At 40.4% G+C, this 25,499-nt stretch overlaps 1 protein-coding gene across 4 annotated transcripts in view; it reads left to right on the top strand.

The window, feature by feature from the left end:
• The window catches only part of SCAF8 (SR-related CTD associated factor 8), a 196,032-nt gene that overhangs the window by 105,997 nt on the left and 64,536 nt on the right, over positions 1–25,499 (top strand). Inside the window, exon 22 of one of the 4 annotated variants that reach the window (XR_014148012.1) lies at positions 22,422–22,617. The exons of the other annotated variants lie outside the window; for them this stretch is intronic. The gene's annotated coding sequence lies outside the window, so the exon portion shown is untranslated. The remainder of the gene's footprint in view (positions 1–22,421; positions 22,618–25,499) is intronic. 4 annotated transcript variants of the gene reach the window in all.

A 25,499-nucleotide genomic window follows, 5' to 3' on the forward strand; every position in this document is an offset into this window, starting at 1 on the left:
GGCGCCTGGGTGGCTCAGTTGGTTAAGCGACTGCCTTCGGCTCAGGTCATGATCCTGGAGTCCCGGGATCGAGTCCCGCATCGGGCTCCCTGCTCAGCAGGGAGTCTGCTTCTCCCTCTGACCCTCCTCCCTCTCATGCTCTCTGTCTTTCATTCTCTCTCTCTCAAATAAATAAATAAAATCTTTAAAAAAAAAAAAAAAGAAGACATGAGAAATAGTTGAGGACAAAGACAGTGACTAAGTGTAGCCCGAATGCCTAATAATAGCCCTTGATGTATAATGTAAAATGTTTACTCAAGATACTTGTTCAGTACATTAATTTATATGTATTCATTGGGATATGATTTGTTAATAAATAAATAACAAATTGTGGTAGCAATTATCAAGCCATTTCAGTATGACTAGGATTTGGTTTGAGTGTGAGTCTAGGTTGGGATGGAGATACCAAGACATTCTCTAAATGTTATTGCCTTCAAGGAACTTGGGGAGTCATGGAGGGAGCGAGGGTGTGGAACACTCTAACAAACGGTGTAATAAAACACAAGGTGGAACATAGTCCCATGCTTCAGTATTTGGTGAAAATATGAATGAAATGCTATGGATAATCAGAAAGTGGTGACAGCAGGTATGGTGGAAATGATATTTCGGGTAGGCCTTGAAGGACTGTCATAATATGAAGAAAGGGTGAAAGGTATTCCAGGCAGGAATATTGACCCAGCTAGGATGAAGGTATAAGCCTAAGAGTCAACCTGTCAGAGGTGGATGGGATCTAAGATCTGGCAAGGCCCCGTTAGGAGTAAGGTGATGTGTGGTTGGGTTGGGTAGGTTGAGACTGGATTACACAGAACCTTGAACATCAGGAGCTGAGAAGTTCATATTTTGCCAGTTAGGCAGTGAGGGAGCCTGTGATTTGATGGGTTGGTGTTTCTGGAGAGATTAATCTGGTAGTTTTGTGTGGGCTAGGAGAGTGCGAGTGGAGAGACCAGTGGGTTTATTTATGGTGCCTTGTGGGTAGCCTCTGCTTTTTGTGACATATAAGACTAGCCCTAGGCATAGTTATTCTAAGTAAGTTGTTACCTTCCTTTTGCCTTTTTTTTTTTTTTTTCACTTTTTCCTCTCCTGTTCGTCTTCATTGCCCTCATAATAGATGCTAGGCAATTACCTCTTACTCATTGAGTTTGTGATTTTAGATATCATCTCTTTTTTAAAAAACTCACTTTTTAATAAGTGATTTTTGTAAACAGAGCTTTTCTTTTGTGGCTTTTCATTAGAGGTTAATGATGAAATGGCAGGGAATTCAAAGTTTTGGACAGGGCACACCGCCCAGTCGGATCACGCTGTGGAGGGGGGACTACCTGTAAGGGTGTCTTCCTTTGTAAGATTATGTGTCTCTCAAAGTGTGAGTCATGGGTAACCTGAATTAGAATACCCAGAAGTTTTGTTCAAAATGCCAACTGAACCTTTCTCAAGACCGAGTGATGCTAAAAGCTTTGAGAGTAGGTGAGGAAACCTGCATCTTTAGCCATCAGGTCACTTAACACACATCCTGAATTTTGAGAACCACTGATTAAGGCATTGTTGTTTTCTGTGGAATTATTCTAGCAATTGGTCTTCTTAGATTCCATTTTCTGTATATTAGGTTTTTTCCTTGTAGGTTATTTCCCAGGTAGCATATTAGATGTAGCATCTTATTCTCAGGTGGAAGCCAGATGAACACTACATAATCTACTGTTTTGTTTTGTTTTGGTTTTTTTGGCCCAGTGTTGCCTGCTTGCTTGCTTGCTTGCTTGCTTGCTTTTCTTTTTTCTTTTCTTTTCTTTTCTTTCTTTCTTTCTTTCTTTCTTTCTTTCTTTCTTTCTTTCTTTCTTTCCTTTCTTTTCTTTCTTTTCTTTCCTTCTGATTTTATTTATTTGAGAGAGAGAGCATGAGCCAGGGGGGCGGGATGGGCACAGGGAGAGGGAGAAGCAGACTCTCCCCTGAGCAGGGGACCCAATGCAGGACTCAGTCCCAGGACCTTGGGATCATGACCTGAGCCAAAAGCAGACACTTAACCGACTGAACCACCCAGGTGCCCCTGTCCTTTTTCTTACAGTGCAATTGACTTCTTGTTGCATAGTAAAGCCAACAATCCCCCCCGCTTAAAGCGTTGAATACTGTCTCCATAAGCAGCCCATCCTGTGTTGTTTGTGTTTAATCTGTCAAATTTAATTAAATCAAATTAGTTTTCTATAAAAATGTCAGTGTTAACCAAAGTCTGAAATTGAATGATTCCTGTTCTGCTGTGGGACTGCTTACTTCAAACTCCTTGTAATTATTAGGCTTGTCCTTAGAGATTGTTATAATAACCACTGAACCTGTATTTTTTGATTCTAGTAACTAGGCTTTAAAAAGTTAAAACAGGAATTCTGGAACATTCAGAAGCTAGACAAGTAAGTGAAAGTAGCCTATTGTGGGGTGGGGAGTAAGGGGGATATTATTATTATGTATAGTTTACTTCTTGCTGACCTTGTAGTTTCCCTTTTTTTAACTGTACCTGGCTCCCCTTTAGCTTTACTGACCTTTGGTTAATATTACCATTTCATTACTCACTTGACTGATAAGCATATTAAATACATAACAGATAAAGAATTTCTCTATATTCATATTAGGGGGAGTTAGGAATGGAACTCAGAAATATTCATTCCCAACGACTGTAGCATATAGCATGCTACTTTTCATTCTAGTTTCCTGGTTAACATTGAAATATTCCTTTCCCTCTTTCTTTTCTTTTTTTTTTTTTTTCTTTTCTTTTCTTCCCTCTTCTTTTCTTTTCTTTCTTTCGGAGAGAGAGAGGGAGGGGGAAGCACAGAGGGAGAAAGAGAATCTCAAGCAGGCTCCATGCCCAGAGCAGAGCCTGATGTGGGACTCAGTCTCACGACCCTGAGATCATGAACCTGAGCCGAAATCAAGAGTCAGACGCTCGACCAACTGAGCCACCCAGGCGCCCCTGAAATATTCCTTTCTAATGTGCCCATGCTGATAATTGTACTAAAACTAGAACCTCTTGTTTATAGTTATGAGAAGAGCAACAGTAGAAAGGAAGCAATTTATTTATCCACATTCTAATTAACCTGTAAAACCCAAGAGTTGTATCTGTTTAAGAAGATACATATAAGCAGCAATAATGCACTTTGCTTTTTGGGTGGATTAGTTCTCCACCTAAGATGCAAATGTGCATTCTATCTTCTTTCCTAAGAAAAGCATTTAACAAGGCAGATTTATTCCTGACTTTTACCTTTTTTTCTATGTATGTAGTTTTTAATTTGGATTGTTTTCTATTGACCTAAAAACATGGTTTTTTTTAAAAGGAAAATAATTTTGTAGTTAATGGTGTTTCAAGACTCCATCATAATGCAGACTCATTATTCAACACACTATACAGTATAGTTTGATGTGAACCATATAGCGTTTTAGTGTGCAATTTAGTTGTATATTTAAATGAGGAATTAAGTAGCTAATTAGATCCCATCACGGTGTGTTAGAGCCTCTCGGTCAAGGCCTAATCAGTAAGTTTCCAAGTAGAAAGTAAGATTTTGAAATTTTGATTGTCAAAAATAAAATGCTCATGATACAGTATTACTACAAAGTAAAAATAATGACTGTCATTAGCCATAGCAAAAAAGTAACACTCAGTTTTTCTAGTTATCAGCTTTCCAAAGATCGTTTCAAATCTACTGTAAGGTTACACTGTGCTTTTAGTTATTAAAATAGAAAATCTGCAGTTTCTGCTGTGAAGCTCAGAAAAGAAGATGTCACCATTTAAGTCCGGACCTAGTAGTATGAAATCTTTTAGCTGAATATAAAACCTTCTTACCTCTTTTAAAGGCTAATCCTCATGCCTTCAGGATTGTCAGTTCATTTTCCTGTTTCCATGGTGCTAGATGCATCCCCTTTGGAGTATACTGTAATTTTTCATTTAAAGTTTTCAAAAAATTAAATGTTACAGGACTTAGTTTGGAGAGTTAGTAACATTCATCTCTTTTGGTGATCTCCAACAGGATTTTGCCATTGCTTGGTGATTTCACTGGTACAGGATTTTGACTCTGGTGAATAGTCATGAGGGGCAAATTCTTTACTAATCATTTGATGAAGAGGGAGGAATGTTACTGTTTTGGTCGCCTAAAATGATAAATCTTTGAAAATGGACAAATGAATGGAGTCCATCGTAATTACAGCCACAAAAACATCTGCATCGTAAAATTATTCTCACTGCTTAATTACATATTTTTAAGGTCAGTCAGGACTCAGTGAAAGGTTTGTTTTTGCTTTCTTTACATGTATAGATTTTTATATAATTTATAAGGTATACACACACACACACATATACACACACAGGTACTTTGGGAGCTCAGTCTGAATCTGAAAATACATTGTCCGCTCACATGATATTGTAAAATAAGTGTTTACGTTTTCCTAGCTTTTTTTTCTGCCTTTCTCTGTCCATTTTAAAATTCATCTACCCCTGGCACCTTTCAGGAATTCAAAGTTAACCACCCCCCCCAAGCACTATCACTCTCTAGCACACACATTTTTATACAGAAGAAAATCTACCTTTAACTGAAATGCATGACTAAAAAATGATCAGTTCACAAGTCCACATTGAATTCTGGATCTTCTATCTCAGACCTTCGCTCTCTGTCTTGCCCCTTCAGACAAGTGAGCACTAAGTAGTTCTCAGCCACAACTCCACATTGCTTTTGTTTCCTCCCCCTGATTGCTCTGTTCCATTTAATCTCCACCTATACTAGTTCTTAAATTGAAATTTTATATTGCAGAATTTCATATTAGATCATATAGTTGCTTTTACTGTTTTGGTTTTAATTTTTTTCCTATAATACTTTCAAAAGGTAAAAAAAAGAAAAGCTGGGGTGCCTGGCTTGGCTCAGCTGGTAGAGCCTATGAATCTTGATCTCAGGGTCGTGAGTTCGAGCCCCACATTGGGTGTAGAGATTATTTAAAAAAAAATTTTTTTTTAAATATTAAAATATTTAAAATCTGATCCACTTTTAAAAGCAGTGTTTCTGAACTGAGGTTGTTTTCAAAATTGTTTTTACCGCATTCTTAGTCCCCATGGAGAATTGTGTCCTAAGCACAGAATTTGTCATCTAAGTGTCTGGAGGACTTGTGTAGATTGTTCATCTTGTGTTATCACATTGTTTATATAGCAGAAGATTCCACCGGTGAAGGAGAACAGTGTTGCTCAGAAATAATTCTTGGAGTGTTAACATTTAGAGCAAAGCACTGAATAAAGCAAACAAACAGGAAAATTTGTGAGGATAACTGTGGAGAGAGATAGAAAATATTTTATAAAATGTTGTAACACCCCCACAATGAATAACTCTCGTGTAAAGGTTTATTTCCTTTTAGGAACACTGTCACTTAACCCTATTCAGTCATTGTTTATTTTTTAAAATCAATTTAGTTTATTTTGACAGATAAATTTGTCAAAATATTCATTTGGCCAAAAAAAAGTTAGGTACTCCATCCTGTTTATTTTTTTGTTGTGAAAAACTCTCACACTGACCTAGGAATACCCCTGTTTTCTTTCTATTCTCCACAGAGCAGTTGAGGTTTTTTTGTCATTCAGAATAGTATTTATTTTGGGGCACCTGGGTGGCTCAGTCAGTTAAGCAGCCGATTCTTGATTTTGGCTCAGGTCATGATCCTGGGGTCCTGGGATCGAGCCCTACATTGGGCTCCCTGTTCAGCAAGGAGTGTGCTTGAGATTCTCTCTCTCCCTCTCCTTCTGCCTCTCCCCGCCACTCACACTTATGCGTGCGTGCACTCTCTCTCTCATTCCCTCTGTCAAATAAGTCTTTTAAAAAATAGTATTTATTTTATGATTATTTTTCTGTTTTATTTTTTAAATAGTACATGTTCGTCATGAAAAATTCATCAAGCACCAGAGGTTATAAAGTAAAAAATTCAAAATTAGCCAGCCAACTAGTTCTTCTGCAGAGGCAACCCCTAATATGTCCCCATGTACCCTTCTAGATTCTTCCAGTGTGTATAAGCACATCATTCTCTTTCATGCTTGCATAATATTCCAATGGTTAGTAAACAACAGTGTCGTTAACTAATCTTCTACTGAGAAATAGTTCAGTCGTTTCCTGTTTCTCTCCTCTTACACACAGTCCTGGCAGTGTGTAAATGATGTTATTGCCTTTTTGGACGTGTGATTTTTGAGTACTGACAAGGCCTCAGTATTTACGCAGAATTTCTTGACTTTATCATTTTAAAAGCTATTAATTCTTGCAGGGAATTAGAGTTAATGTTTGGAAAATTGCTTTTGTAATGTCATGTCATCCTGACGTGAGTAAAGCCTCATTCTGGAGGCCAGAGGAGGGGGTCTGAAACATGCAGGCAGGACTGTGGTGGACTCAGTGGGTTTTCACTTTGTACTTAGTCTGTCCTTACTAAAAGCTGCATGTCCGTTCAGTCTGTGATTGTGGGTATGATTGGTTGGGTAGGAGGAGAGCTATGTGGTGGTAATTGCTTTAACAACTATTAATATGGATAGGCCTTGAGCCAGAAGTGTCACTCTCCCAAAAAGGGGGGATGGGGAGAAGAAAGGTGCAGGTCTGCAGACGCAAGGCCCTCCCAGTGGCTGCAGATATGGTTGTAGGGGGTGAGAGTCGGGAGGTAGCTTTTTAGTGAAAACTCTGCATAGTAAAATTATTTAAAATATGTCCTTATAATTATTTGTATAGCAAATCATTTGTATTTTCCATACCAGCTGTTTAATTCCTCAGGAGCAAGAATATAATGGCTTATTCACCCTTTTATTCCTGGTGGTGCCTGCATGTAGTGCAACGTATATTGACTGATAAATCAGTAAATGAAAATAACGAAAAGGAAGTGTAGAAACATTTAAATCCTAGTTACCAAAGTTAAGTAGAAATGTCTTCATTTTTCCTAATCCATTACTCTCTTTTTTTAAGAGAGGGAGTTGGGGGAGGGGCAGAGGGAGAGGGAGAGAGAATCCCAAGCAGGCCACACACCAGCACAGAACCTGACACAGGGCTCGATCTCAACGACCCTCGGGTCTCATGACCTGAGCCAAAATGGGTGGCTTAACCAACTGAGCCACGCAGGTGCCCCCCCATTCATTATTCTTATTTAGGCAATAAAATATTTCTCAAACTCTGCATTTAATCTGTGTATATATTCTGTGCAAAACCCAACTAACTCATTAATAATCCTCAACTATTTTTATTGTGCATATTTAAAAAGAAAGAATATGGGGACACCTGGGTGGCTCAGTCGGTTAAGCATCTGCCTTCAGCTCAGGTCATGATCCCAGGGTCTTGGGATCGAGCCCCACATCGGGCTCCCTGCTCAGCGGGGAGCCTGCTTCTCCCTCTTCTGCTCCCCCTGCTTGTGCTCTCCTTCTCTCTCGGTCAAATAAATAAATAAAATCTTAAAGAAATAGAATAAAAAAATAAAAAGAATATGAACAAGATGAGAGAGGCTCTATTTCCCCACCATTGTAATAAAATCTGGGGCATCATTTGGAGTTCTTTCTTATTTCATTTTCTGCAGTGGAAAGTTATGAAAATGAAATTTCAAAAAAATTATTTCAGCTTACAAGAATCAAAAATATTCCTGTTGTTTTTTTAAAACTCATGCTTTCCTTTGAAGTCATGTTCAGTATTCCAGTCAGACTTTCGTGTGCATGCCTGTTACATCATGAAGCATGTGAGGCCGTCTTTGCCGTTTCTTCACATGTAGGCAAAATTCATCCACTGAAAGTTTAATAAATGTAATAAACCTACCTACAACTAATTCTGATAACCTTTGAGACTTAAAAGGAAAAATACCTAAAGCTTTAAGTATTATTTTGAAAACAAGAAAGCAAAATATTCATGAGAAAATGGGCCATGTGATATTTGACAACTGGAAGTTTCAAAGCATTTGAGAATTTTAAATATATAATCATTGTTCTATAATTGATGCCTTTGGTAACTTTTTGGGCATATTAGAGGTATTCCCAAAAAGGTTTTTTTTTGTTTTTTTAACAGCTTTGATGCCATGATACTTTTATTCTTGCTATCACCAGGGGGATTAATTTTTTTAATTAAAGTACTGTTTAGTTCTTTCCATTCTATGATATTATATAGGTGGAACATTTTAATTGGAATATTTAATACTATCAGAGGAAGGAATTTTTTCAAGTAAAGATTTTTTTTTAAGGTTCCAAAAGAATAGATATTCTTGGTTGTGCCTCTGAAAATTCACCTACAGAGAAAATTGCATTTGGGATGCTACATTTATACCAGTAGAGGTCGCTGTGCATCTATGAAAGGAAACCTAGTGTTCCTGATGATGAGCTAGGACTAGTCCTAGGACTAGGATTCATTGTTGGTATTTCTGGGAATTGAACCACATTCCTTCCCCCACCTTAACAGAGTTGCCTGCCTGTCATCATCGAAGAGATAATCACTCGCCGTTTTTGCACTAACCCCAATGTTTAGTGGTGTCATGGCACACCTTCCCATAGGACATTTATGTGCATCAGCCAAAGCGCCAGAAATTTTGTTTTCACAAAAAACAAAAATCACAGACTCTCAGTGTTTGAAGGAACTTTGACATTCATTAGATTCAACATCTATTATTTTAACATTTCACTTACTAATCCAGAATAGTCCCAAAGGAATGCTTTTCAGTACAGTCATCTGCTAATTAATAGTACGGAGTTTAACTTGTTAAAACTGCTCCTGCCTTTACACCGTGATGTCTGTATGTCCCAGTGTTTCATTCTCTGAGCTTATCAACAAAATATTTCACAGGATAACATTGTTTTATGAAGCGACCACTGCAGCTGTGTCTGCTAATAGTAACAGAGGGGCATCCAAGAACTAAACAAATGCACATTTGTCATGAAACTGTCACGGTGCCCCAACCAGAGAGTCAGAGCAGATCTGTAAACCTTAAACTAGCCTTGCACAATGATGCAGGGTACTTTGAAGGAGGTTGTAAACGGCGATAAGGAATGTTGTGAATGGAGCAAGCATAGACCAGTGTGACTGGGCCTCCGTTTGTAGAATGAGAATATTGCGCTCGATGCTTTCACAGATTCCCTCCGTGCTAGCGTTCTTAGTCCTTGGCGTTCAGTGCAGACTGCAGTGCTAACAATACGGATCCTGCATGGAGATGGCCTGGATTTGAGTCCTGGTTCTGCCACTTGCTAATTCTGAGGTTATCTTACAGTTACCCACCTCTGTACTTCCGTTTCTTCTGTAGGATGGGGCTGAGAATAGCACCTGCAGGATGGAGTAATTAAGTTAGTAGATGTAAAGTACTTAGAATAGTACCTAGAACATAGTAAATACTCAAGCTGCTGTTATTACACACACTCATTTTTCTAGAAACCATGCTGGGATATGGTAGCTGAATTCTTAGACTTTATTCTGTTCTTGACTGTTCTCTTAGGATCAAAGTGGTTTATTCCATGTTTTCTCTAACCCTCACTTAAGGACATCAAGAAACCAGATGTGTATATCATTTTTAATGATCTAAGCTTTCTTCATTTTTTTCTTTAAGTTGTCATATTCAATGAGTTTCCTTCTTTTGATGTAATACTTTGCTCTGGAACTTTTCCTGTGGAATGTATAATCACTTTTCAGTTGCTGTTTTTAATGACTCATATTGACACCTTTTTTTACATTTAAATGCTCTAGTTTCAGTGAAAATCACAAGACGCAAGGTTTTTTTTTTTTTAAACAATTTCTCTATAGCATTCTAATATATTACAACATTTTTTTTTTTTAGATTTTATTTATTTATTTGACAGAGAGATAGAGAGAGAACACAAGTAGGCAGAGGGAGAGGGAGAAGCAGGCTCCCCGCAGAGCAGGGAGCCCGATGTGGGACTCGATCGCAGGACTCTGGGATCATGACCTGAGCCGAAGGCAGCCGCTTAACCGACTGAGCCACCCAGGCGCCCTTATTACAACATTTTATATCAAAAATCTATTAGGTCATTTATAAGGCATTTGAATTCAACCCAGTTAAAAAATTTAAAACAATCACCTGGTCATTTATGTAAAAGACCTATTAACTTTCAAATTCTATATAATAAAAATTTATTACCCATATACCAATTCTGAGTGAGAGAAACAATATCTGGCGCGTAAATATATAGACATTTTTATAGGTATGGATTTGGTGTTGAAAAGTAAGACCAGTAAGTATTTTAAAATTTTATTTTCATTATATACTTTTAAATTCTATGTCCCTAAGCAATTATCCACATAATCATTGCCTCTTAGTAGATGGGATAAATCAATTATAATAAGACATTTTGGTTCCAGCTTGCCACAGTGTATTACAGATACATATGAACTTGGGGGGGTGGGGATTATTATCCAGGGTGTTGTCTAACATCTGGCATTTCTTTAGAGGAGGAGTTGGGGAGATTCCCTAGAATACATAAAAGGCCACAAACTAGAATTTCTTCTCCATTAACTGGACAGCCGTGTATTTCTTAGGCAAAGGGTGTTAAATGCAATGTTTACTGAGATATTCCTTGAAAGAACACACTTTATTAATAACCAGATATCTGCACTCACAGTTTTAAACTAGTCCTGTATGTGAATACCCCATCCCTACACACACACACACATAACTTCCTGCTATAGAACATCACATGGTACAGTATGATGCTGGATATTTCTCCCATGAGACTATATTTTAACTGTTCAGTGAGCCAGCCATCAGAGAAGGAGGCAGGCCTTCGTTCTGTATATTTCTCTCCATTATATTAGCATGTTTTGAGTGGTGAATTCAGAGCACTGAATTAAATCAATTTGTCGGAATGCCTGGGTGCCTCAGTTAATTAAGCGTCTGCCTTTGGCTCAGGTCATGATCCCAGGGTCCTGGGATCAAGTCCTGCATCAGGTTCCCTGCTCAGCAGAGAGCCTGCTTCTCCCTCTGCCTGCCGCTCCCACTGCTTGTACGCTCTCTCTCTCTCTGACGAATAAATAGATAAAATCTTTAAAAATAATAATAGAATTTTAAAAATAAATAAAATTAAATAAATAAATAAATAAATTTGTCCATGTGGCCCAGTGGCTAGGCAACAGAGGAAACTTTTGCTGGAATATATTACGATCTATTTTGTAAGTCTAAGTTACAGGGTTTTGTTTTTATGTAATACAATTTTCATGACTTTTCAGTGTTTTCTATGCATTTTATAAGTTTAATAAATAAGACTATCAGAGGTGAAACATTAGTTTCCTAACATTTTAGTTTTCCAGAATGACATGGTATCAATACAGACAGGTTTTGTCAATAATTCTGTTATGGATGCTCAGGAAATAGCTGAGACTACTAGTTAGATCACTTTTCAGCATTTTTCCCCCCATCATACCCTCTCCCTTCTGCCCAGATGTATATACTTCTTGTAAAACTTTAGCTAAAGAGTTTTATTTTAAATTAGGGTGTTAGGATAACATGTAGGTGAAGAGCATAGCTTTGGAGCCAGGCTCATCTAGGACATTGGACAAGTTCCTTAGTTGCTCTGTTTCTTCTTCTGACATTGGGCAGGCCCCTAGTCCTGAGACCTTGGGCATGTCACTCAGTTACTCTGTTTCTTCATCTGTTTAAGAGGATTTATAACAGCACTTGAGAGTGCGACATGACATTTAGAATCGGACTGGCGCGTGGTAGCGATTGTTATTTTCATTATTATCTCGATTCCAGAGAAAAAGATGTTAGAACCACAGACATTAGGAGCACCAGGTCCTACTTGTTAATATTCATTCTTCAGAGAAAGTGTCCTAAAAATACCGAGATAAATGGAATGGGGAGGTATCTTTAGATTTAAAGTCTCTCTTTTTAGCAGGACTTGACTTTCAGAAAAGCATGCATTTTACAAGATATGTATAACAGAATGTGCTGGATAGGAGTTAAAGCCAAGAAAAGCTACAGCCTCTGCAATCATGATTGTTTACTTAACTTGGAGTACAGTTGACACACAATGTTACATTAGTTTCAGGTACGTAACTTAGTGATTTGGCAAGTTTATACATGATGCCATGTTCACTGCAGGTAGAGCTACGATTGGTCCCACTGCATGGCTCTTACAAGATCGTTGTATTCCTTACCCTCTGCTTTTTATTCCCATGACTTACTTATTCCATAACTGGAGTCCTGTGTCTCTCTTTCCTCTTCACCCATTTTGCCCAACCCCCCCCTTCTGCCACCTTATTTATTATTGCACATAAACCTGTAGGAAAGTATAGAGCAAAAAGGCAGCCATTCAAGAAATAATGCAGCAGCAAGGACCAGAAGGACATAGCAGTAAGAATAATCTTTGAGGGCATTAGGGCTCATGGTTCGCGCATTCTCAGTCTGTCTGGAGAGGCAGGGGTAGAGACAGGTCTCTGGAGGAAAGGGAGGCTGCTTTGTGCAGAGGGCAGCCAAAACGGCCTTCACAGAACTGGCTCTAGTCGGGTGGGTGACCGGCGAGTCAATGAGCAGAGCCAGCTCTCTGCCATCCCCAGGTGACCTGGAGGCTGATGCCGAACGCACTACGGTATTGTAGGTGACAAGCACCGTGGTTGTTGGTTGTTGTGACACCTCTGACAAGCTGTAGGGGACTCCACAGCCTCTGGTGTAGTAGAGTTTGTCTTGCGTGATGGAGTGTGAGGGAGAGCAGGCTGTGAGGCTGAGTTTGGAGGTATGGATTCTGTTGGAGATTCTTGAAAAAATTAGCCTTGGGATGTAGCAACTTTTATGGGTCATGGATCAAAGAAAACTGGAGCTGGTAGGCACTTGACAGATTATCTAGTCCATGAATAAGAACTCCAGTGTGTCAAACTGGGGAGAAGGGAATTTGAAAAGCATGTTTAATGTGCTTTGTTCCATAATGCACAATAAAACTTTTTTTATTGAAGTCTAATTGACATACAGTATCCTGTTTCAGGTGTACATCATAGTGATTCTATACTTTCGTTATTATGAAATGATGCCCACAGTAAATCCAGTTACATTCTGTCACCCTGCAATTATTATAAAGTTATTGACTATATTCCTTGTGCTGTCCATTACATCCCATGGCTTACTTATTTTATAACTGCAAATTTGTACCTCTTAATCCCCTTTTTGCCTGCCCTCCCAACCCCTGCCCCCTCTGATAACCAATAATTTGTTTCCTCTACCTTTGGGTCTGTTTCTATTTTATTTGTTTGTTGTTTAGATTCCACATCCAAATGAAATCATAAGGTATTTGTCTTTCTCTGACTTATTTCACTTAGCATAACACTCTCTAGGTCCATCCATGTTGTCGCAAATGGTAAGGTTTCTTTTTTTTCTATGGCTGAGTAATATCCCATTGTATGTATGTACCACATCTTCTTTCTCCATTCACTTATCAATGGACTCTTAGGTTGCCAAATTAAAACTTTCTCACATCCTCTGGGTAGAGGGAAGATATGTGGAATCTGATTATGTGCAAAGGACTATAGTAGTTTAGTTTAGCAGCACTTGCCAGGCTGATGACAGCCCACCTCTGCCTTGGTTTCTTCGTCTATAAGGCGGGGGAGTATAGATCCCAGCTGTTTAGAATGAGCATCAGGTGACATCATGGTGAAAATTCCTTGGAAGTTTGGGGAAACGTAAGAAACTTTTGTAAATGAATGGTGCTGCTTGTCGCACTTCTAGAAACCCCATTCTCCGTCTCTGGGAATTGAAGATAAAAGAGAATTTCCCCAGACCCCCCATAAGGGAATTAAGTGAAGGGAAAAGAGGCAGTAGAAATGGAGTTGCCAGGTTTTGCAAAGAAAAATATGGGACACCTGGTTGAATTTGAATTTCAGATAAATAATGAATGATTTTTTAGTATAAGTGTGTCTGAAATTCAAACTTACCTGGGCATCCTGTGTTTTTTCTTGCATCCCTAATGGATTAGAAGCCTAGAATCGTGGTAGAGCCAAGACATTGGTTTGATGGCTTGATGTCCTAGAATGTGGATTGGTTTCACCAGTGGCCTTGGTCTCCTTGGACTACTCTAGATAACCTGGAACCGTTGTCTCACTTTTCCTTCTTCCTTCTCATTCCCAGAATCGTGGCGTGTTGGCATAATTGAGCATTGTGTGGTTGTCACTGTAATTGTCGAATAACAGTGATGATTATTCTGTATTGACTATCTGCTATACTAGACCCTTTACATCAATTATTTATCCTATTACTTATTTCTCTTCACAGACAAAACATGCAGTCGAGCCCAAGTTATACAGTAAATTTGGGTAAAAGATGGGTTCTAACTCAAGGATGTCTGATGATAAATCCTGTGTTCCTAACGTCCACTCTCCATGTTTTGGATGTAGATGACTTATAGCCAAGGCCATGCCAGAAAATTACTGAGAGCTCGTCTCCTCTTCCTTCACTATCCGTGATGGGAGTTGCTCTTCAGAATCCCGGGCTGTGTATTCAGAGCCCACGCTTTCTCTTTTCAGATTTAGTCTTTGTTCACTTTGTTTGCGTAAAACAACATTTGATCTTGCTAATTAAAATGGTACACTTTGATCCCTTCAGAAATCTTTAGGTCCCCTCCTCACATCTGTAGATCTCAGCATGAGATAAATGAGCTCATGTCCGCCTCACACATGTGACAACTTGGAGAAAGACATGCAGGGGTCCCCAGAAGTTGGTCTGCCCTCAGCATTGATCTATTCACGACACACAGCTTTTAAAATGAGCTGCATCGATAAAGAATGGACTCCATTGTTGAAAAATATTTTATCAACCAAATTATGTTTGAAGTTATTTTTATTTTCTTTCAGCCCCATCACACACAACCATCTCCATCTGATTTCACTTCTGCTGTAAAAGATTTTAGGAAGATGACAGTTGGTCGACTATGAAATGTAGAATCTATTTTTATTCAAGATCATTGATTTAAGTTTGACAAACTAAAGGAATATCATGTTCTGTTCGTTTATGGGATTAGTACCTACCCAGTGAGTTCTTCCAGCCTAGAAAATGTTCCAGTTCTCTAGTGATTAAAAATTAAGTTTTGACCTAATTGAATGTGTAGGGAGATTTTAGTCACAGGAATTTAAAATTCCTGCACCCTGACCAGCTTCCTCTGCGTGCCCACTGCTTCCCCAGATCATTTTGTCCCTTCACCCCAGTTAAAAGCTTCCGAGAGCTGACGCGCATGCTCCGTCCTAAAGCCCTGTCTTTATCATCTTTCTCATTTTCTTAAGCTGCATTTGACAGCTGCATGTGACAGTTGGGAAATTGCTTTCAAAATTGCATCTGGATTTGGGTAGCCAATTTAAATATGAAAGAAAACCACATCTTTTTAAAATTTTAAGCCGAAGGCATTTGCATTCAGTATCTTTTAAATAAGGAATAAAACGAACAAACAACGACAGAACAGTCCCAGTCTTAAGTAGCTTTCGAGGACATTTTGGGCTAAGGGGAATAGGACATCCTCAAATGCGGTTCCGTACGGTACATAGCTGTACGTTTGATTTGTTGAATTTTGAAATCTAGTTAAGATATATATTTAATGTCATTTTTGCAGAACCCATGTATATGTGGCTTATTAAGTAGAATTAATAATCGTTCAAGACAGAAATGATCAGGTGAGAGATTTTGTGTATTAATGCTAGTAGGGCAAGTGGGGGAATTCCACACATGCATGTCAGTAATGATAATGCCTATGGCTGTTGATGTCCATGAGCTAATTTTTAGATATTGCTGGTATGCAGCTTTTTATCTCTGGTGCTTAGCAAAGTGCCAGGCTATGTCTAGTTCTCAGTAAATATTTGTTGAATTGAAATTACATGTCCTGGTTGGAGGGTTTATATTTATTATCTTTAACAGAGAAATAAAAAGACCTTTTCTCCATTTCACTTGACATGCCCCCCTGATTGTCAAGGAATGCAGGAATAGAAAATTTGAGGTTCTAAAATATTTCAGTGAACAACAAAGATAGATAACATTTTAGAAATACTAATAAAATCATTTATAAGAGGCTTTTTCTCAAGAAGCACATGACTACCCTTAACCTCTTCATACATAGACACCTAGAAAAATGAGAAAACAATGCAAGAGATGCTGATAAAATAGACATATGACGATATCATGTATTGTACTTTTTATTCATAAAATATATATATATATTTTTATCAACATCTTTTACATCATTTACCTATTTTCTTCCTGATGCTCTGGTTTCCAAACCAAGTATGGTAGAATTATCTAGGTAGTTTTATATGGCAGAATGATAAACATTTTCCCCAGAAGTCAGAACTTCCTATCATTAAAAATTTGCTCTTAAAAGTAGGAGTTATAGAATAACATTGCCTTTGTATTCAAACTTCCCTTCAGGCGTTATTATTGAATACGATAACAGTAAACATCTCCATCGTGGGGCACAGACATAAGTTACATCCTATGCCCAGTGACATAACAGTAAAACTTTGTTCATCCAAATAAATAATAGATAAGAATCATCCGGCAAAGTCATCCACCAGATTCTACTTGTTCCTCGAGGAGAAACATATTTTTCCAGTAGGAGAAATCCCACCTTTATCATTGAAATCAGTGAGGAAAAGTAAATAAATAAAAATTTGAGGTGTGATGGATTTTGCTAGAATTTATTCCCTTAAGTAAGAGTCCTGCCTACAGAGTGATGTGACTGACCAAAAGAATAGACCCACTGAGTAGAAATAGAAAAGCAATTTGGGGGGCGCCTGGGTGGCTCAGTTGGTTAAGCGACTGCCTTCAGCTCAGGTCATGATCCTGGAGTCCCTGGATCGAGGCCCGCATCGGGCTCCCTGCTCGGCAGGGAGTCTGCTTCTCCCTCTGACCCTCCCCCTTCTCATGTGCTCTCTCTCATTCTCTCTCTCTCAAATAAATAAATAAAATCTTAAAAAAAAAAAAAAAAAGAAGAAAGAAAAGCAATTTGGGACATGTGTTTCTACTCCAAAGTTTTAAATGGCAACTAACGATGTAGAGTCCAGTTCTGCGGACTTTTTAATCTTCCTTTAATTTAACTACAATGAGGCGACTAGACAGGGAATTTTGTGGCTGAAAGGTGCTGGCCCAGGAATCTTGCCTGGTTACTGAGAGAAGTCTAAAGTTATATATTAGGGGAGGAGGGGATCTTACAACATAGTTCTCTAAAAACTATCTTATACTTCCATTCAATGCAAACTGTCTTATTTTGTAAGCAGTCTTGTCACAGTTCCCTTAGAATCTGCCGGTCTCGCTCCCTTTAGCACTTGGGCCTCTGGAGGCATAACCGAAATAGAACAGGGCCCTGCTCTGTCATATTTAACTTCTCAGAATTGCTCCAGCCTTCTTCGTTTTAGGTCCGGGACATGGAATTGGAATTCACTTTGGCTAAGCTGAGATCCTTTATCAGCCTACTTAAAATGAGCATGACTGTGCGTCCCCGTTTGCCCCCAGACATCCCCAGTTTATGCCTGTTGTCCCAGTGTGATGATTAATAGTCCTTCTTTTCCATCTTGAAATGTTCTTCCATCGGCAATAGATGATACTGTCCTTATACTTTGAACTGTGAAATCAGATGACTCCAGTAGTCACAAGTCCTTCAAAAACTCATGAAATTTGAACGACTTAAAAGGAAGAAAGGAAGTTGTCAGAACGCGGCAGGTTAATCTCCCGACTGTGAAGGGGAAGGCAGAAATAGCAACCTGCTGGTGTCTTGGAGGAGGATTGACGGCAGATAGCTGAGGCCCTGGAATGGCTTTGAACCTGGAGGTAGACATTTATCTCAACAAACATTTGTGGAGTGCCTGCCGGATGCCCGGTGCCAGGAGGGGGCGCTGGTGATACAGCAGTGAGTGCAGGGAGCTGGCCCTGGCCCCAGGCTGCTGACGGGAGTTGTCCCATCTGGCTCTGTCCAACTTGCGTACACAGGTCACGGTCAAACCTTACTTGGTAAAGCAAAGACGTAGTCTGGCTGTTCGTAGTTTGCACGCTGAGTTAGTCTCTCTAACCACATAGCCTTAGCATGCTGCTTTATTGGATCATAAACTCAGTGAGGAAACACCTGGAAGAACTTGAACCTCACGGAATCAGTTATGCGTCTGGCGTGCCCAGCACATGCTGCGCGGGCACCATGCAGTCCCTGCCTGCCCAGGGGCTCTCGGAATGTCCACTGTGATGAACACCTGAGAACAGAAACAAACTCATGATTTCCATCCCAAACCATTCAACTGGTCAAGTACTTATAAGAAATCCTGATTTACAGGTTCTATAGAAAAAGCTGGAAGGGTACAGCACTCCCTTTTACCCAGGAATCAAGCCCAAGGAAATACTTGCATGAGTGCAAGCAAATGCATCTGTAATATGCATTATTTGCATTTTATATATAAAACCTGAATAGGGATGATCTATCCAGCCAGTAAACATGAGTTAGGTCTGTATACACTGAGTCTGAAGGTGTTCCTAATGTACCGCTGAGTGGAAAAAAAGCAAATTACAAGACAGTATTATCCTGTATGTAGATTTTTTTGAAAAAACCACCAGAGAGGGTATGTTTGTATGTGTGTGTAAGAAAGTCTCAGAAGCTAAATGGCAGGAGGGAACAGAGGGACTGTCATTCTTTCGTGGTAGTATTTGCACAATCGTAACATATTACTTGTATCATCTTTTTAAAGATTTTATTTATTTATTTGACATAGAGCACAAGTAGGGGGAGAGGCAGAGGGAGAGGGAAAAGGAGAAGCAGGCTTCCCGCAGAGCAGGGAGCCCGACGCGGGGCTCGATCCCAGGACCCGGGGATCATGACCTGAGCCGAAGGCAGACGCTCAACCAACTGAACAACCCAGGCGCCCCAACTTGTATCATTTTAAAAAGGTTTTCATTTAAGAATTTTTTTAATTAAAAAAAAAGAAATCCTGACTGATTTAAAGGTACCTACCCAGGATCTCCCGCTGTTCTGAAAGACAGCCAGTAAAAACCAGGAAGTGGGTACCAGAGGCTCCTAAATGGCCAAGGCCATTGTGACCGGGTCTGTTTTGGAGGAGCACATGGGACTGGGGGACCTAGGCTGAGTATGACAGGTTTGGGCAGGCCAGGAGGTCATGGCCAGGACAATTGGTCAAGGTGGATGTGGTCCGGGGCTGTTGCTAGGGGGCATCAAGCCATCTAGGAGCTGGTGGAGAGTATGTATGTGTTTCAAGCAGATTGAAGGACAAGGCCTAGGGGTCCAGCTTACTCCTGGTCTCTGTGAATGCAGACAGGTCTCTTCTGAAGCCCATGTATGCATCAGAGAATGAATTCAGCTTCATATCAGACGCTTCTCTGAGATTCTTGATCATTCTAGTCCACAGTTAGTACAGAGATGAAGCTGGTAAGCTGTCCTGGTGGAGCAGGAAATCTCCACCATCTAGTCCAGCAGCTAGGCTAGCCAGCATCTGGTGTTTACCCATGACAGCAGTGAGCAGTAACTGCTGGGAGCTCTGCGTTGTGAGGTGAGATAGAAATCTCTTCGTGAAGCGCAAAAACCAGCCAACGGCGTTGCATTGTACTGTGTCCAAATATGCCTCCATAGACTGAGTTGGATTTATGTTCCATGTGCAAATTTGTAGTTCTGAACAACTATCTTACATGGACTCTCCCATTTCTCAACATTGTAGATAACTGAGATTTAATGTTTGTTGTAGACTAGAAGCCATCTGTTTTCTTTCCAAGTTAGTTCACACAACCAGAAATTCAGATATAACTCTGAAGCCTGTTTGTCTTTTCTTTTTTTTTTTTTTTCCTGTTGATTTTCAAGAGACCAACTCTTTAATTTTAGGCAGAAGAGGGATGTTGGCTGTGGCCTTGGCTTTTTCTTGCGTGAGTAGAACATTGAGTACCATTATTTTCCCTCTCAACACCAAATGGCTTTCTGAAGGTGCACTGCTTAATTGTCTTTTCTATTGAAAACACTTTGAAGTTCTTCTAGTGTAATTAAGAAAGTTTATTTTTGTCGAATAAAAACAGTAGCAAGTCGATTTTCCTTGAAACTAAGTTGCAAAGATTGTTTCGTGTCAAATAGGAGGTATTAGGTCCCGTGAAAAGCGTGAGCCTTTGAGGTTGGTGGGACTCAAATCCAGTGTCTCCCACAGAACAGTGTTGAGGTGGCAGGGAAGAATGAATTGTCTGTGCCCAACTTCCCTCGTGTGAAACAGGAATTCCAGGAATAATGCCTTCCGCAGAGGGCCATTTGGGGATTGCCTGAGGTCATGTATGTCGAGTCTTAGCGCAGCGCCTTGTTTGCACTTTGAGTACTCAGGACTATTAATTTGTTCAGACTGTTTCTTCAAAGGCGCCTCCATGCTATAGACTTCAGTCTCTGTAAGTAACATTTTAGGAGCCCCCCTACGCCCCTCCCCTAGCCCCCCTTCCTCAAGCCACAGGCTGGCCCTGACCTGAGGGAGGACAGGAGGCAGAGAATCACTCGGATGCCCTCGGGCCCATAGGGAAAGCCGTGGAATATTCGGGAGAGGTCAACGGCTGACAGGGAAAAATGTACATTCGACATTACCTATTAAAAGGAAGGAGCGTGGTTTCCACTTTGAAAGATGAAAAATACCATAGCAAACTTGAATTTTCCCTTAAAAGATCACTGCTGACCTTCAGTAACCCTGTCTGGAAGCAATCACCTTTTTCCCCCTTAGGTCTCTACATTGCTCTAGACAACAATTACTTGGGGGGATATTTCATTTCTCATTTTACATCAGACTTATATAGTTTGTGTGCGTGTGTTTATATATTCCTATCTGAGGAGCAAACAGAAGGCATCTTGGATATATTGGATTTGATGACTCTTCAAGAATCTAAACGGGACCTGGATTGCCTTCTAGGTGGGTCGCATTCTGACCTGTTGACAAAGCCCCGCAAGCCGTTAGTGATCTCCAGTACGGCTGAGGGCATTCCCCGCGCGGAGGGCACTTGGCAGCAAGCAAGTGATAAAGACGCTTTTTTTGGAAAGCTCCTGAACATTCCTTGTACTCCCCAAGGAAATTCTATTTAAAATTACCACTCTTTATTATACTTAGCTAAAAATATTCATCACATAGCCTCATAAGTGCTCAATTAGGTTGAATATTTATATATACATTAAAACTTAGCCGTGGCTGTATTTATGAAGTGTAAGGGAGCACTAAGTAAATGTCCTCCTCCCCTTACAGGAAGAACCACTCGGCTGTGGAAACAGTGGTAGGATTGTGCATGTTTGTGCTTGGGGTGGGAATTTTTCTTTCTTTTTTTAAATGCTGTTGCGCCTTCCTTGTGGAATGCAGACCCAGGGCCCAGAGGGGCAGGGAGCAAGGTTGGAGATAATGAGGGAGCAGAACAAGGGGCAGGTGATGGTGGGAGAGGCCAGGAAGCCTCTGCCAGGAGCCGGGCTCAGTAACTCCCCTTCCCCCCAGGGGGCTGGCGGGGGGCTGGCCAAGAACACCATGTGGACGGACAGGCGGTCCTCGGGAGGACTCACTGGTAGAGCATAAGCACCCAGTACGATAAAGCCCTGAGGCTGGGGGCTTGAAGCATGAGCGGGGCGCAGGCTATGGATTGAATGTCGGCTGGCGGATGTGTATGTGGTGGTCTTCTCTTTGTATTCTTCTAGAGAGAAACAGCCACTCAGAGGAGGGAAGGAGGTGGTGAGTTGTCTGTGGGAATTCTTATTACTCTCTCTCCCTGCTTTCCAAATAATCATATTTTAGCTATGATCTCTCTAGTTTGGGGCAAGGAGGTAGTGTGTAATTTTCATTAACAGTTTCCTAACAACCAGGGGTGCCTGGGTAGCTCAGTCGGTTAGACATCAGCCTTCGGCTCAGGTCATGATCCCGGGGTCCCGGGATCGAGCCCCGCATCGGGCTCCCTGCTCAGCGGGAAGCCTGCGTCTCCCTCTCCTTCTGCCGCTCCCCCTGCTTGTGCTCTCTCTCTCTCTGTGTCAAATAAATAAATAAAATCTTTTAAAAAAATAGTTTCCCAAAAACCAAAGGTGGGAAGTGGCATTCTATAACAGACGTCACACCCAGGGCCTGGATTTTCACAGGTAGCTGGGGTAGAGTGGGAAGAGCATTGGAAGACTGGGGTTCAAGTCCTGGCCCCGACACCGGCCTTACACCATTATCACACCTGAGCCCATTTCTCATTCACGAGGCTCCCTTAACACCTGTCTTGCCCCACGTTGGGCTCCGTGCTCAGCAGAGTCTGCTTCTCTCCCTCTCCCTCTGCCCCTCCCCCCACTCATGCTCTTTCTTTTTCTCTCAATAAAATAAGTAAAAAAAAAATCTTAAAAAAAAAAGAATTAGTAAGAAGAGGAAAACTTGTAACTATAAAGAATGAGCACATATTGGTCATTGGTTTGGCTTTAGGTTTTGTTTTATTTGTTCACCCAACAGATAATTGAGTGGCCAGACACTGTGTTGGGTGCTAGAGAAATTAAATGCCGTCATCCATTTAGAAGCTCGGAGCATAATAGTAACAGAAGGCAGGAAAGCATGGAAACCAAATATGTACCCAGTGTGTTGCATGTGACTCCATGGGATCCGGGTCTGGCGGCTAAGAGGAAGTCATCTGAAAGGCTTCGTAAGGAAGGTTAGTCTCATGATTTTTGAAGATGGTAGGGGGTGTGATTTCACAGAAAGAATGCTGTGGGGGGCCAGGGAAGCAAGCCTCAGAAAACCAAATGAACCTCTTTGGGAGGGTGAACCCTTGTAAAGTCTGACTCCAAGTTTGCTAAGGGGAAAAAAAACAACACAAAAGAAATTGCATAATTTTGAGAAAGGAATGATGTAAATATAATGTGAGTGTGGTTCTGTGTGGTTTTTTTTTTTTTACTTTATCCATTAGGAAAGATTAAGGCAGGTCACCTATTAAAGAGTCTCAGTTAAGCTTAAAAGTCAAAACATTTTTTAAGACATGCTGCTTATTAACCCTAGATATGAAAGATTTATAAAAGGCAAAAACTACAATGATATCCCAGAAAAATCTTGGCTCTGGTTCTGAAAATCTTGAAATAAAATGTTTTCTGGAACATTAATTGGAAGACAGCTTGCTATCACCAAATTGTTAGTCTGCGGTAGAAACTCAAAACTGCTAACAGATGCCTCCTACAGATTTTTAAAATATGGAATTATTTCAGCCAGCTACCAAACCATTAATCTATGTAACTCTTTAAAACTATGAAATATGCATATCTACATAACTGTTCAACTGAGAAAAAATGTTCCTCTTTGTACTATCTACCGTAAACATCTGATTTCCAAACTGAGCCTGGCTTTGACTAGAATTTAGCTATTTAAATTAACTCAGGAGTTTACCTAAAAAGCAATTTACAGCAAGTTTTTAAAAAATAGTATTTAAATTTTAGTCCTTGACTTCTTTAGTCATTAACTACCTGTGTGACCTTGGGCAGGTTCCTTAGCATGCCTAAGAAATGCCCAGGGTTCCTTTAAGAGCATGCTTCCAGCCTGAGCACTTGAGATTTGTACAATGCACATATAATCTATATATGTTGTTAGAATATTTAGGGAAACTCCCCAACTATTCACATTAGTTAGTTCATGAATTTACTGAGGCATATGGGGCCAGGCCCACTCTATGCACATTTATATTAATTATATTTGCTCCCATGTTGAGTTAAATAGGGTGGGGGAGGCGAAGAGAAGGCCTTCAGGAGTTAGACTCCACTTCCGGACGCAGCTGCCAGTCAACCCAAAATAGGAGCTCAAGGGGAGACATTAGCATTCACTCCCTGTACCATTGGTGTGGAGAGAGGGGTGACCTAAGTTAATACACACCTGCCACTCCCCACTCCCCACCCCGGGCACCCAATCCAGCTGACCAGGTGCCTCTTCAAAAAATAAACAAACGTATCTTTCTCCTATTTTTATAATAAAAATTTTATAATAAATTCTAATCATGAACCTCCTAATTTTGCAAAACTTCCCTTTTGTAATTTTTTAAAGTTTTGCTAAATATTAAAGAGTATCTGTTCCATTGTGTAGATAATCTATAGATAAAATTGGGTCTCAGAATATGCAGATTCTATTTCTATTATTATTTCTACTTTAAAAATCATGCAAGTAATGCATATAGTAGAAAAAAGTATAAGATAGAGGTAAGTATGGAAAAAATTAAATCACCTATAGTCCTGAATCTGGGCATATTTTTTTTTATTCCTAAAAGTATAGAAGATGTTTGTTTGCCATATAGAATACATGAATGTATAGAATAAAACACTGCAAAAAGAGAAAGGTTTTCACCTGAAACTAATATAATCTTATGTCAACTATAGCTCAAAAAAATAGATCAAAATTAAAAATGCAATTGGAGAAAAGGCTGAAATAATATGTATAAACATTAGAAAAGCAGTTGTTAACTCTCTTTAAAAACAAAAAAAAAGGAAAGGGGGCACCTGGGTGGCGCAAATGGTTAGACGTCCAACTCTTGGTTTCGGCTGGGGTCGTGGTCTCAGGGTTGTGGGATCGAGCCCCACGTCGGGCTCCACACTCCACGCAGAGTCCATTTGAGCTTCTCTCCCTCTTCCTCTGCCCCTCCCACTCATGCTCTCTCTCTCTCTAAAAATAAATAAATCTTTAAAAAAATAATAAAATAAATTTAGAACATTTAGAAAAGAAAAACTGTTCAGAGAGTATGAGACTGCGTAGGCTGGAGGAAGCATCTGCGTTCCGGCGTCCCCCAGCGCTGCGCTTTTCCCGATCTTGCCAGCACTGGGTTTCTTTGGGCCACAGGCTTCATCTCTCTGAGTCTCGCTGCAAAAATGGGGATACTGGGTGCCTGGGTGGCTCAGATGGTTGAGCGTCTGCCTTCGGCTCAGGTCATGATCCCAGGGTCCTGGGATCGAGCCCCGCATCGGGCTCCCTGCTCAGTGAAGAGTCTGCTTCTCCCTCTCCCACTCCCCCTGCTTGTGTTCCCTCTCTCGCTGTGTCTCTCTCTGTTAAATAAATAAATAAAATCTTAAAAAAAAAAAAAATGGGGATACTGATGCCTATGTGTCCAGAGCGCTGATGGCAATTTATGGTGGAGGCCCCGCGGGAAGTAAGTGGGTGGCTGTCATGGTTCCAAAGTGAGTGGGCAAGCGCGATGCTGGCACTGAGCCGCGTGGTGGGCCTGCCACTCGGACTGTGACAGTTTGGGGAAGACAGCTCTCAAAGGGTGCAGGGGTGAATTCAGTGGCTAGACTCTCACAGAGGGAAGCTGACCCAAGAGGGATGATAAAGTCATCCTGCTAATGACTTATCCTGATAAGTCAATCCTGCTAATATATGCAAAGTGAGCCTCATCTTGATGAGAAAGAAACCAGGTCTTTGTGCAGAGGACACTTTGGAGGAGAAGATGCACGGTCCCAGGTGACCGTGAAAGGGTAGAACAACACTCTGGAAAGTCAGGCAGGGGGCTGCAGGTTGGCTTGAGATGCGCTTCTGTCAAATACTGTAGGAGGAATGGTGTCTCTC

Source organism: Leptonychotes weddellii, chromosome 8, assembly GCF_054177405.1.
Source record: "Leptonychotes weddellii isolate Sample4059 chromosome 8, ASM5417740v2, whole genome shotgun sequence".
Classification (NCBI taxonomy): domain Eukaryota; kingdom Metazoa; phylum Chordata; class Mammalia; order Carnivora; family Phocidae; genus Leptonychotes; species Leptonychotes weddellii.